Genomic DNA, 13,864 nt, shown 5'->3' on the forward strand with positions numbered 1-13,864 from the left:
TGTGACGCAAATAGCGACGCATATAGCGACGCCAATAGCGACGCCAATTGCGACGCCGATAAACGCCGTCGCTAATCGGCGTCACTATTGCCCCAATCCCTTGTAGTGTTATCATTGCATTTGAGAGCTTTGATTTCACACCACTTCATCACATAGTCTATACATATCAAGATGTATAGGTTTTGCTTCCTTCTAGTAAAAAGATGGATGGGACCTGCAAAATCTATGCCCCACTTCTCGAATGGCTCTAGGGAAAGCATAGATTGTAGTGGCATAGCATTGGACTTAGTAGGCTTTCATAAATGTTGATAAGCGTCACAATGGTTGCAGTAGTAATAGGCACCTTAATGTAGTGTAGGCCACCAATATCCTACGAGTAAAGCCTTTTTGGGTGTTACTTCTCTCACAAAGTGTTTACATAGGGATCCCCAACAGCATCCTTTTAGTACTATCCGGATCTCATCTTTCCCAACACATCTCTGCAGCACTTCATCTTTACCTCTCTTGTACAAAGCACCACCTACTAGGAGGGTGTAGGGGTTTGATTCTAGTAGAAGATTCTTCTTCTCTATGCTAGAGATGCTAAGGGGATATGTTGTGTGGGCAAGAGGTTGGAAATTTCTACATACCATGGGGTTATTATCTCAACCAAAAATAGAAAAGCATTAGGGAGGTTTGGCTAATCATGCTCCTCTTCTTCAATACGAGAGATCTACATAGATAATCGACCAAAACAAAGGAGCGACTAGGCTTGGTAACCACTTTAAAATCAAACTTGTGGAATAGAAGGAGCAACCTCATCATTCTACCTTTAACATCTATCTTAATCATTCTAAAGGACATTTCGTCATGATCCATATAAAACTTAAAGCATGTCCACAGTAGGTAGTGTTGAAACTTCTCCAAGGCAAACACAATTTCCAGGCACTCTAACTCTCTTGCTATGTAGTTCCTTTCACGATTAGTGACTTTTCTTCTTCCATAGTAGATAGTTTGATCCAACTTCTAGGAGCATCCTTGACATAAGAGTGTACCTAATCCTTCTACAGATGCATCAATTTACACATGGAACTCCTTTGTCCAATCAGGAGGTTGCAAGATGAGTACTTCAATTAGACATTGCTCTTTAGAGTATTGAAACCTTATTTACAATCAATGGTCCAAATGAACTCTATATCTTTCCTCATCATGAGCTTATGCAAGGGCTTTCCTTTGTTACATAACGTGAAATAAACCACTTTTAATAGCCAAGATGACCAAGAAATATCTTCAATTGTTTAAGGTTGGTTGGTGCCATTAGAGATATGATCTTCTTAATCTTGGTGGGGTAATTTGATATTCCTTATGTAGAGACATTTTTTCCCAAAAGAACTCTTGAAGAGACTTCAAAGATACATTTGTTGGGATTGAAAGAGGCCCCATACTCTCAATATACATCAAAGCACTACATTTATCCTCAATGCTCACAGATTAGGATATAAACATAGAACTCATCCAACTATATACATCAATGAAATCATGCACGTGATTTTGAAATGTGGCCAGATTCATCACTCTTTGAAAGACAATAGGGGTTTACAAAGCCCAAATGGCATCAGTCTATAAGCATAGGTCTCCCATTTTGTTATGAAGATTGTTTTGGATTGATATTTTTCTACTATTTGGACTTGATTATACCCATTGAATCCATCTAGTAAAGGAATAGAGCTCATGCCACACCACTGTATCTAATAGTTCATCTATGAAAGTAATAGAGAAATCATCCTTCTTTGTCTTGGAGTCCAACTCACAAAAGTCCACACATATTTGCATCTTTTCATTCTTCTTTGGGTACTGTTAGGAGTGGTGACACCCATTCACTATTAGGATGGGTGAGACCGATTCAATATTGGCCACTAGATAGATGAACTCAATATTAAAGAGCTTCAACAATTCAAATTTCACCAAGGTTGAGTAATTTGGATTCATGTGCCTCTGTTTTTGCCTTATAGGTTTGGCATCAAGCTGAAGGTCGATGTGATATTGACACACCATGGGATCAATCACCTTTAGATCTTTATATGACCATGTAAAGATGTTCAAGTTCTCCTTCAGTAGGTCATCCAGGACCAAGAGCTTTCAAGAAGATTGATACATACCTTCAAGTGAAATTTAGTGCCAGCTACATCCACAAAAGTTAATTTCTTTTCACTTCCACTTCGTAGATGAAGGTCCCATGGACTGATTCTCATTATAGATTCGTGACTCCTTCAAGGGAGTGGCTTGCTTGTCAAATACTCCACTGAAAGCAACTTTTTCTTTCCATAGAGACTTGAGGGCTGGCTCTTTGGGATGGTGAAATGGTATCATGGCAACTTTAAATTTTACGGGAGATTTAATTACCTCTTGGATCAAGGACTGATCTTACAAGGATGCCTCCATAATGTCACATAAGAGGAACCATCTAAGTTCTACTCACGTTGTAGAACGGGTATTTATTGGCAAGGTGCATCATCATCATCCTTTCTTGAGAAGGGTAAATTAGGACAACAAGGGCCACTGCTAAAAAAGGTCTTATTTTGCTTAATCCATTTCTTATAGAAGTTGTTTTGATGATGTGATCAATTTACTAGTCCAAAGGGTAGCACATTCATTCCATCCAACAACATGGAATTTTCAGCTTCTTCTGAAGCCTCTAGGACTTTATTCTCACTTCTATCCTCTTCTACATGGATAGCTACTTCGATCTCATTTTCATTATTCTCATCTTTACTTTCATCATCATTTTCTTGAAAATTTGTCTCTACCTCTATAGGGGATTTATAGGAGAAAAATGGACTCTTTGCAATAGTTTCTCCTTGTGCTTCTACCTTTGGCTCTTTTGTCTCTACTTCTATGTATGTCTCTATCTTTGCCTCTCTCTCTGGCTATACTGTAGCCATGTGACAAGAAGAACAGTATATCCATGCCTCTATCTCACTATTTGAAGTAATTTTAGAACTCATAGTTCAGGTGGCATGTATTCACCCACCATTAACAAGGACTTTGATTCTTTTGGGAATTGCTTTATAGTGCCCACTATGAAGGACTGTGCCTCTATTTTATTGGGAATGATCTGTTTGTGAGACAGCTTCTTCCTCTGCTAATATATCATCTGTAACTTTGTTGAAGGAGTTTGTTAAGACTTCAATAGAGGTGGATCCATTGCCTTTTTGCAAGCCATACAACTTCACTACCACCTTGTTGGATCCTCTGCCTAAGGTCAGAGTTTCCTTCAATCTATCTGTTTGTGTTCTTGCTTCAAAAAGCCACGGTCTTCCTAACAACAAAGGATATGAGGTCCCATAGGAATTTGGTTTCACCACCAGATAGGTAATTAGCCAATAGTCTCTTTTTGCCAAGGTTGTCCTAACACATGGGATATTGTCAAAAGGCTTAGTTTTGCTTTGGTCTACTAGTCTAATAAGCCACTATGTAAGTTGCATGCCTTGCAGGCCTAGATACCTCATTGTCCCATGTATCATTATGTTCACCAATGAGCCTCCGTCAATCAATGCATATACAATAAAACATCCCTCAATCCATTCACCAGTGTCTAGGATACTAGGATCTAGGAATGCATTACCTACATTCACTTCTTTCACAAGCTATATGGCTTTATTGGACTTAGTGGCAGCTGTGGAAGCAATTCTTAGGTTGCCTCTTCTTGTTAGTAAGATTTTAAATTTCTTTTAGCATCTAGAAAACAACATTAGCAGCTTTTGAAATGTTACATTTGGTTTGACGGTATCTAGGTCTTTGGCCAACTCATACTCTCTATGATAGGATCCAAAATCCTCTCTAACCGGCTAGGGAATACATACCATGTTAGAAACTTTCGGAATCTCCCAAGTTCTACTTTCAAACAAGGAGTAAAGATTTGACCAAGTGGCTCAATCTTAACCCCATATTTGAGAGTGGAACTTGGAGGGATCGCTTATATAATATCTAGGAAAAATTTCACCTTCAAGTAAGGGGATGAGATTAACCATGTGTTCAAATATTAATCACATTAGGAATTTCCAAACTTTATGAAAATTACCAAATTTGTGAATATGTGGTTAATGGAGCAACAACCAATTTGATCTTTTCCCTTTCTTCTAGCGAGGGAGGTATTTAAACTTCTATTACTGGGGGTACTTCTACATCCTCTATCTCTTGGACATTTATCTCATCTCTGTAATTGTCTCTATATCCTTTTGTGACACTAGAGTGCTCTATACTTCATTGTTTTGTTTTGTATTCTTTTGGAAGATTGAACTTCACATTTTTGAAAGAGGAAACATTCTCTTTTGAAGCTGTGGTTTCTCTTTTCTTGGCACATGTTATCACAACAACTTTCAACTCCACTAAGTCGGAGGAAATTTCTTGGGTCTTCTGTTCATTATCAGTGGTGTTAGCTTTCAAAGGAGCTCGACTAGGATAGTATTTTGTAGTGTGTCCTTCTCCCTTGCATCAATTGCATAAGGGCTTATAGTCCATATATCCTTTTGTGATTATAAAGTGCTTTATACTTCACTATTTTGTTTTTTATTTCTTTGGAAGATTGAACTTCACAGTTTTGAAAGAGTAAACATTCTCTTTTGAAGTTGTGGGTTCTCTTTTCTTGGCATGTGTTATCGCAACAACTTCCAATTTCACCAAATCGGAGGCAAGTTCTTGGGTCTTTTATTGAGTATCAGTGGTGTTGGATTTCAGAGGAGTTGGACTAGGAAAGTATTATGTAGTGTGTCATTCTCCTTTGCATCAATTGAATAAGGGATTGATTATAGTCCGTATGTCCTTCTGTGACACTGGAGTGCTCTGTACTTCACTATTTTGTTTTGTATTATTTTGGAAGATTGAACTTCACAGTTTTGAAAGAGGAAACATTCTCTTTTGAAATTTTTGGTTCTCTTTCCTTGGCACATGTTATCGCAACAACTTCCAACTCCATCTAGTTGGATGCAAGTTCTTGGGTCTTCTATTGATTATCAGTGGTGTTGGCTTTCAGAGGAGTTGGACTAGGAAAGTCTTTCGCAATGTGTCCTTCTCCCTTGCATCAATTGTTTAAGGGCTTATTGTTAGAAAATTAAGCTCCCGCTACTCTTTAGTCAGTCTATCTTTATGTGTGTGACCGATGTTAGCTGGATACAGTTGTATACATGTGTGACACTCAATAAGTCAGTGTAGTTAGTGACTTAACCCCAATTAGTCTTGGTTAGTCATGCCTGTGTGTGTGAGTCTTTTTCAGTGAGTATGATGGAAGAATAATGGAAGAAGAACAACAATGAGCTGAGGCTCATCTTCTACTCCACTCTCTCTCTCCCTCTCTTCCAACATGGTATCAGAGCCTGAATGACTGAAGCGTGAAGGCTTGGCCGTGGCCATTTGACATCAAGACATCAGATCTAAAGAAAATGTCATCAAAGGAGATTGTGCTTGCAGCTAGTTTTTTTTTTTCAGAAGCTATATCCTGCTACAAAAATGGTTTTTGGAGAAAGGGCCCTAGATTCCTGACCATTTCGACGTGGTCTCTACAACTTTGCAGAAGAAAGTTTTTTCAAATTCCTCACATATTTTGAGACATTCAGTACAATCCTATGTAGAGTGGTTGTAAACTACAATAAACATCAGGTGATAACATCATTGCTTGAATGAGAGCTCATCTGGGAGCTTCAAGAATTGATTATAGATCTGAAATAATAGTGGTTCTGCTGTATACATACAACCTACAACTTGTATGCACCTTTGACATGATCTTAGAGCTCTCAAACTTGTTCAGGAGTACCATTGAAGCATAGGTATATGCTGCAAAGTCATATGGACTTGATGTCATGCATTGAAGCTGGGATTTTATGTGAAAAATACTCAAATTTGGAATTTTTAAATGGCTGGAAACTGTCATTGAATGTAGGCAAGAAGCATTATCTTTTACTAAAGCATTACATGTCATTTTGGAGCTCCTGTCATTTGTATGACCTAACATATGTATATTGAATGCTTGGTAGACTGAAGAGAGCATTTGATGAAATTGAGGATTGACATCTAGAGATGAAACAAATGCCTTGACATCTACTAGGCTGGTCATTTACAGTAAATGCAGTATATGACATTGCCTCTCTACACTCTTGAAGAAAATAGAATCATTTATCACTTAGGATCTCAAAGGAGTTGATATCTTGAATGTCAAAAAGGTTCTTGAATTTCAAATTGTAGGTTTTAGACTGCATATTCTCTTTATTGTAGTAAGAATACATGAGACAGAGATGCAATGCTTGCAAAGTCTATGTATTGACTAAAACACCTACGGGTTCTTCCACGTGCTTGTGGATATTTCTGAGGTTGTAAAGGGTTGAAATACCCTGTTTCTTTGGTGTAGAAAATTATTGTAGAAAACTGTCATGAATTGCACAGAACTATCATGAATTGTAGGAAACTATTTTGAACTGTAGGAAACTATCCTGAATAGCAGGAAAATTGGTCTTGAACTGCAGGAAAGGGAGTCAAATACTTACAAGTTGTATACATCACTGAATACCGAAGCTGCAACTATGGCAAATGCTCAAGGCACTGACAATATCACTCAAAGCATGGGAGAAAAGCTAGACAACAAAAATTTTGCTTTATGGGTTCCGTACGAATAATTTTTTGGTTGGTAGAGGTTATTAGGACTTATGTAAAGGTGATGAGGCTGAACCTAAAATGCCTAAAAGGAATCCAAAAAATGATTAGAAAAGGGCTCATAAGCTATGGACTGAGAGAGCATGCAAGGTGTTACATTGGTTTTCCTTATGTATATCAAATGCTATGGTTACACAGATTACAGGATGCAGTTTCCCAAAGGATGCTATGGCTATACAGATTACTAGATGTAGTTCCCCAAAGGATGCATGGGACAACTCATGACCCTTGCAGTTTGTACATTCAGATGTATGGGGTCTATCTCATAATTCTTCGATTGGTGGTGCTCGTTACTATGTATCCTTCATTGATGATTTCAGCACAGGTACACTTGGCTTTACATATTGAAACATAAAGGTGATGTGTTTGATGCATTCAAGGACTTCAAGGAGCATATTGAAAATGAGTTGAGTTATAAAATTTCATGTTTTAGGTTAGATGGAGGTGGAGAATATGTCTCTAATTACTTTGACAAGTACCTTACTAAATATGGGATAAAAAGACAATTAACTTGCAGCTATACACTGCAACAACATGGTGTAGCAAAAAGGAAAACTAGGGTACTAATGGAATCGGCAAGAGCTATGCTAAATGAGAAGAGTTTGCCAAATGGTTATTGGGCTGAAGGAGTAGTGACTAATGTCTATGTGTTAAATAGAACCCTTTCAGTAGGGATTCATGATGTAACTCCATATAAGAGGTTGTATGGTCATAAGCCTCATATTTCACACTTGAAGGTATTTGGCAGCATTGCATATGTGCATGTTCCTGATGAAAAGAGGAAGAAATTGGATCCTAAAGCTATCAAAAGTGTGCTCCTTGGTTATGCATAAGATCGGAGAGCTTACAAGTTTTATGTATCGTCTACACATGAGACATTGATTAGCAGAGATGTTTTTGATGAGATGGCATTGTGGTATGGTAATCCTATTGCAATGGCTACTGATGGATCAGCCAACACTAGTAATGTTGAAAATACACCTACAATGAGTACATCTATGAGTGGTCCTACAGGTGATCAGTCACCTACAATAAGTCCTTGGTTAGGATACTTGCGGAGTTGTACTTCTACGTCCACTGACACGAATATGCTAGTGAGGGGGAGATCAGATAAGGGAAAATAAAAGATGCTTGAGGATGTGACAAGCCCACTTACAATAGCTTATGAGTCATCTAATAGTGACAGTTTGGATAGTGAGTTGGGCATTCCATCTATTATGATGCCTGGAGCAAGGCAGAGTCATTTTGTACCGCCTCATGAGAGGCAAGCTCAGAGTGAGCCATAGTTACGAAGATTTGAGACAGTCAGAAAACCAATTGACATGTTTACATACACTAGTTATTTAGCCTACCATTATGCATATATGGCTAGTGTGACAGGTTACAAAGAACCTACAAAGTTTGATGCTATAGTTACATATGATAACTTGTGTGCTGCCATGGATGAGGAGTATGCATCACTCGCTAAAAATGAGACATGGGAATTGGTTGAGTTTCATGAAGGCAAAGTACCCATTGGTTGCAAATGGGTGTACAGGGTTAAGCGCAAGTCAGATGGTTTGTTAAAATACTATAAGACCAGGCTAGTTGCAAAAGGGTATGCACATCAATATGGCCTTGACTATGAGGAAACTTTCAGTCTGATGGCTAAAATGGAAATAGTCAGAATTGTCACTGCTTTGGCAGCATGCAAAGGTTGGAAATTATGGCAAATGGATGTGAAGAATGCTTTCTTGAATGGTAAATTGGTTTAGGAAGTATATATGGAGTAGTGTGAAGACTATATTTACCCAAAATTTCCTACACATGTATATAAACTGAAAAAGGTTTTATATGGGCTAAAACAAGCACCTAGAGCATCGAATGCTCAGAACACTAGTTATTTACAGCAACATGGATTTAGATTGGGTGACGCAGATCAAAGTCTATTCATGAAGAAGACAGATCATGGATGTGTGTTCCTAGTGGTTTATGTAAATGATTTCAGGATTGAGAAAATCTCTATGCCTTAAGGTATATGGCTGCTACAGAAGCAATATGCTCATGACTTGTTAGACAAGTATGATATGAGAGTAAGAGAGAAAGAGAGGGAGAGGGAGAGAGAGAGGGAGAGGGAAAGAAAGAGAAAGAAAGAGAAAGAGAAATAGAGGGAGAGGGAGAGGGAGGGGGAGGAAATAGGAGAGGGAGAGAAAGAGAAAGAGAAAGAGAAAGAGAGGGAGAAGGAGGGAGAGTACATTCTCTCTCTCCCTCCCTCTCCCTTTTGCTTGTTTAATGTTTGAATCACTTTATTTTTTGCTTGTTTAGGAGAGGAAATGAGACAGAAAGAGAGTGAGAGGGAGAGGAAGGGGAAGGAAATGAGAGAGGGATAGAAAGAGAAAGAGAGGGAGAGTGCATTGTATCTCTCCCTCTCCCTTTTGCTTGGAGGATGTTTAAATCACTTTATTTTTTGCTTGTTTAGGAAATGAGAGAGAAAGAGAGATAGAGAGGGAGAGGGAGAAAAAGAGAAAGAGAGGGAGATGGAGAGGGAGAGGGAGAGGGACGGGGAGGGGAAGGAAATGAGAGAGGGAGAGAAAGAGGGAGGGGGAGGGAGAGGGAGCGAGGGAGCGAGGGAGAGGGAGAGGGAGAAAGAGGGAGAAAGAGGGAGGGAGAGGGAGAGGGAGGAGGAGGGAGGAAATGAGAGAGGGAGAGAAAGAGAACGAGAGGGTGAGGGAGAGGGTGAGAGAAAGAGAGGAAGAGAGGAAGAGAGGGAGAGGGAGAGGGAGAGGGAAGGGAAGGAAATTTAAGATAATATACGTATCGATAATGGTATGCAATGTGCTTTGCATACGGCCACGTACTTCATCAAAATTAACCCAAAATTATTGTTATAGAAGAAGAAACCCTTAAATTGAGTATAGGATAATTTCTCTCAGGTCTTATGACTATGAGTAGAACTGATTGAAATAAATTTTATTACTATAGTTGTAAAATTTCATAGATGGCGCGCATTAATTTTAAAATGGATTACTTATACTCAAAGCCGAGATATAACAAAAAATTATCTACCGGGACAAACAAATCGTTGAGCATGATACAAGGCCAAGATATAACATCGGAAAATCTCTCGACTACTATATACAATGCAAGGTTTATGGTCAACTTGCAACTTGACGTACATCTCCATAAAGCTATCCATTTAAGCCTCGTTTGCTGTAATGTAGATAAGATGGCAAACGAAGAAGGTCCTATTGTTCAAGACCGCGAGTCGTATCTTAATCAGCGTGTCCGAACTCTGCAGGCATATATCCTGTAACAGCACTATGAGTTGTTTTTTCAACCCACAAAGCACAAGGGAGCAATCATGGCCACTCTTTTATATTCTCTCCACATGCTTTTGCCAATTCCTTCACAATAGGTGGATGACCTCTTTCACTTTTGCCATTTCCTTCAAGGTTATAGGCTGAAGTTAAAGCAATCTTTATCCCCAACCGTGCAAAGAAATCATGAGCTTCATCTGCATCCAATTCACCCCTATCTGCTGTAACTTTTCCCACACAGCCATATCGACAAAAAATCTCTTCTAAGAGAAAAATACACATAGCATTTGTTGTCTTAGTACGTAAAGCTTTCCCTTCCACTTGATTAGTCAAGTCTTCACGAGCAAGCACAAGATACCTCATTTGCCAAAGACTTGTAGGCATTGTGACCAAATCCACCACCCACTTAAAATGAAGAGACAATGGATATGTGGGTTGCAATCCATCCCGATGTCTCACAGTTGAATATATTTGACATGTCGTACATGTTTTCACAAAGTGAGCAACATCCTTATACATACCCTGCCATCAATATCTTTCTTTGATCTTTATAAAAGCACCCCAAACACCTCTATGACCAGCCCACAAGCTTTCATGAAATTCTTGCATTACTTTTACTTGTGAAGCTCTGTCACCCAAAACTCACAATGGCATACCCTGTTTCTTTTTAGCATGTTTCCATAAGTATCCATCTTTTAAGAAAAATCCATAGGTTTTTCTCTTAATCTTCTTAAACTCCTCATCTGACCATTCATCTCTCTTTGTTAATGTATTGAGATATTGACCAATTCTCAACCACTCTCCTACATATTTGTCTTCCAGAAACACTTCTACACAAGATACAAAACATCTAAAGTGTCTTCTCTTTGTTGTCCAAGATTTTGTTAATGATGTAACAACACCTTGCATTGCTAAATTCACTCTTGCAACATCATTTTCAGTCATAATAAAGTCATCTTCTTCCTATTCATCCATCATCCCGTCTTCATTCTCATAGCGTGCTCGAGATAACATGTTTGCCACTGGGTTATCTCTTCCTGCAATATGCTGAAATTCAGGGTTCAAAGATTTGATGTATGCAATCCACCGAAGCATAGCAATGTCCAAGGTAGCACAACTAGTAATCATACCCAATACCGGCAAACAATCAGTCTCAATGACTACATAAGCACCCATAAAATACTCCTTATCACATTTAAGAGCTGTCACAATTCCCCATAATTCTCTTTTTACTTGTGGATATATTCTCTGTCGTTCAGTAAATAATTTTGCACTAAAGCGTATTGCATATCTTTGCCCTTCCTCATCATCTTGCCCAATTGCCCATCCAATCTCAATTGGGCTTGTATCAGTAGTAATAATGATAGGCTTTCCATGTGAATAGTCCGCCTTTCTCAACATAGGAGCAAATTTTAAGAGTTGCTTCAATTTCTTTATTGTTTTTTTATGCTTCCAATAGAACACACATGAACCCAAGAATCTATGCACCTCTGATACATTCGTGCATACATCTCGCATTCTATCAATCCCATCTATTTTTGCTAGTGATGGCCTTCACTCGTAAGGCCCACACATATGCCCAACAATCAAAACCTCTTCAACTCCAAAGACAGACTTTTGTCCAGAAAGAGTTAAATGCACCTCTTCTAGACGTGTCAAAATCCTCTCACAATCCACAATATGGTCTGCAACAAACTATCTGCATCCATGAGCATCCATCTCTTCATTATTTTCATCCATTGCACACCTTTGATTGGAACATCATCCAAGAAGGGCATTGTCAATTGTTTTATAAAATCCCTCAGTACCCTATTCATAGCATTTGGCATGTGTGCCACTGAATTTGTTGCACCCTGCTAGAGAGTACACATCCGTACTAACCCCAAGGGAGTCCTCATGGTTGTGATATCCCTGCTTTCAATTGCAAGCTGAAACTGATCATACCCCCAGTAAAGATCACCCAAAGAATAGATCGCTTTGCCTGCAAAAGCCTCTGCAAATTCATCAACCACAGGACCTGCACCCACATTTCTTATGGTCACTTTATTGACCGGTTGCATGTCTTGAATAGATCTCAAAGCCCCATTATTTTTTGGCACAGTAAACCAACGATTTGAGTACAGGGCTGAAGAAGGCTCCAAGATCTTCATGCAAAACTTTTTATTTAGCAAATCCATCAGCTTTGGCAAGTAAGCTTTAGGCACTGGAATAGGCCTCAAGTTCCATGGTACATGTGGGACAGTAAATATGACCATAGGGGAGACAACATTTGGATCCACACAACCTATTTCACTTGGCTGAAATGCAAATGCCTTTCCATGTCTAGCCAACATCTGCATTAAACAGTCTCTCTCAGTAGAAAAAAGAGATCATGCTGCACCAACTTTCAATTCCTGTAATGTTTCAAATGTAAATTGATGACTTATATCTTTAGGTTCCCGTAAGCTTGGCTTCCTTGACACTTTTTCACACTTACCCTCATTCTCTGGTGGAAGTGGCAAAGCAATTGGTTTCACTTTTTGTCAACTATCTTATACTTTGTCTCCACAAGTGCTTCAGCCCGTTCCAATCCAACTGATGCCAGGAGGCATATTTCATGGTGGATTCCGTGCCACGGTGGATTCCGTGAGGTTTTACGGTGGATTCCGTAAACTTTGATGACCGGGGCTCATACACAAAGTGGATTCTTTGTGCGAGAAGTTGATGGGGATGCCTGTCCTTTTCGGGCGTTTCATTAATTTAGTGTGTACGTGGGTGATTCCATAGCGGGTGATTCCGCAAAATACATATTAAATTAATAAACATTTATGAGTTTTGAGGGCGCACTCGTAATAAATTAAGGTTAGGATTTATTTCTAACCAGTTGATTTATTTATGTAGTTGAAGACTGCTAGGTATTCACTTTTGTCGGTTTAATTGTATTATTTTACTAACGATTGTGAATGCTTCAGTTGATGTGTAGAGATAGCAGCAGTGGCGGAGGAAAGCATTGGATTCTAGCGAGTATTTGATCTATGGATTATATTTTGATAGGCGCCACGCCTATATTTTGTCATGTCTATTGAGGCATCGATTATTTATTATTATTTTGTATGCGCCTATGTGCACGGATATGTTATTTTTATTTGGACATTGTATTGGGCGTGCCAGACTCTTTGGGTACCGTCCATTAGCTTTATTCCTATTTTTGTAAAAGCAAACTCAAAAGCTAAAAGCTTGATATATTTTTGTAAATTGGGCTATTATTGAGCATGAAGAAGAAATATACATAAAATACATGCTTTGTGAAGCGCTCACACAAGGCATGGGGGGAGATTGAACCCAATTGGTCTCTTGCTCTTGTCGTTCATGCTTTTTACCTTGTAACTTGTGCAAAAAGTAGAGTTCATTGTTCTTGGGGACCTTCCGCGATTCACTACGTGAGCATACAGCGATCGATCTGCGCACCAGTGGTATCAGAGCGGAGCTGAGATCAAGAGCTTCCAATCGCTACCCATCTCGTGCGAAGGCGGAGCTCCTGGAACGATCGGGATCTACGATCAATCTCGTCGCGAACTGTCGATACAGGCAAACTTCTGGCAATCAAGAACCCATGTTTCTGTCATCAGATCGCGAAGGACCGGGCTGTACAGGCGGAGGACCACTCCTTCATCTCTATCAACAAGTCATGGTTAATCAGAGAGATAAGTCTCAACTCCATATCTTTCAAGACTTAAGCAAGCTTCAAAGCTTAGAGTATAGAAGCTTAAAGCTTCAAAATTTTTAATCGAGGTCTCAGAGGGGCCTCCGATTTTTTCGCGCGGCGAAAAAAACGGCCCCCCCCATGAATCTGCACCGTTTTTTGCCATAAGCCCCCCCCCCACTAAGCTTAAGCAATTAAGCTTAAT

This window comes from Lygodium microphyllum, unplaced genomic scaffold (genome assembly GCF_053477565.2).
Source record: "Lygodium microphyllum isolate KBCC unplaced genomic scaffold, Lygodium_microphyllum_v1.1.10 scaffold_31, whole genome shotgun sequence".
NCBI classification, from domain to species: domain Eukaryota; kingdom Viridiplantae; phylum Streptophyta; class Polypodiopsida; order Schizaeales; family Lygodiaceae; genus Lygodium; species Lygodium microphyllum.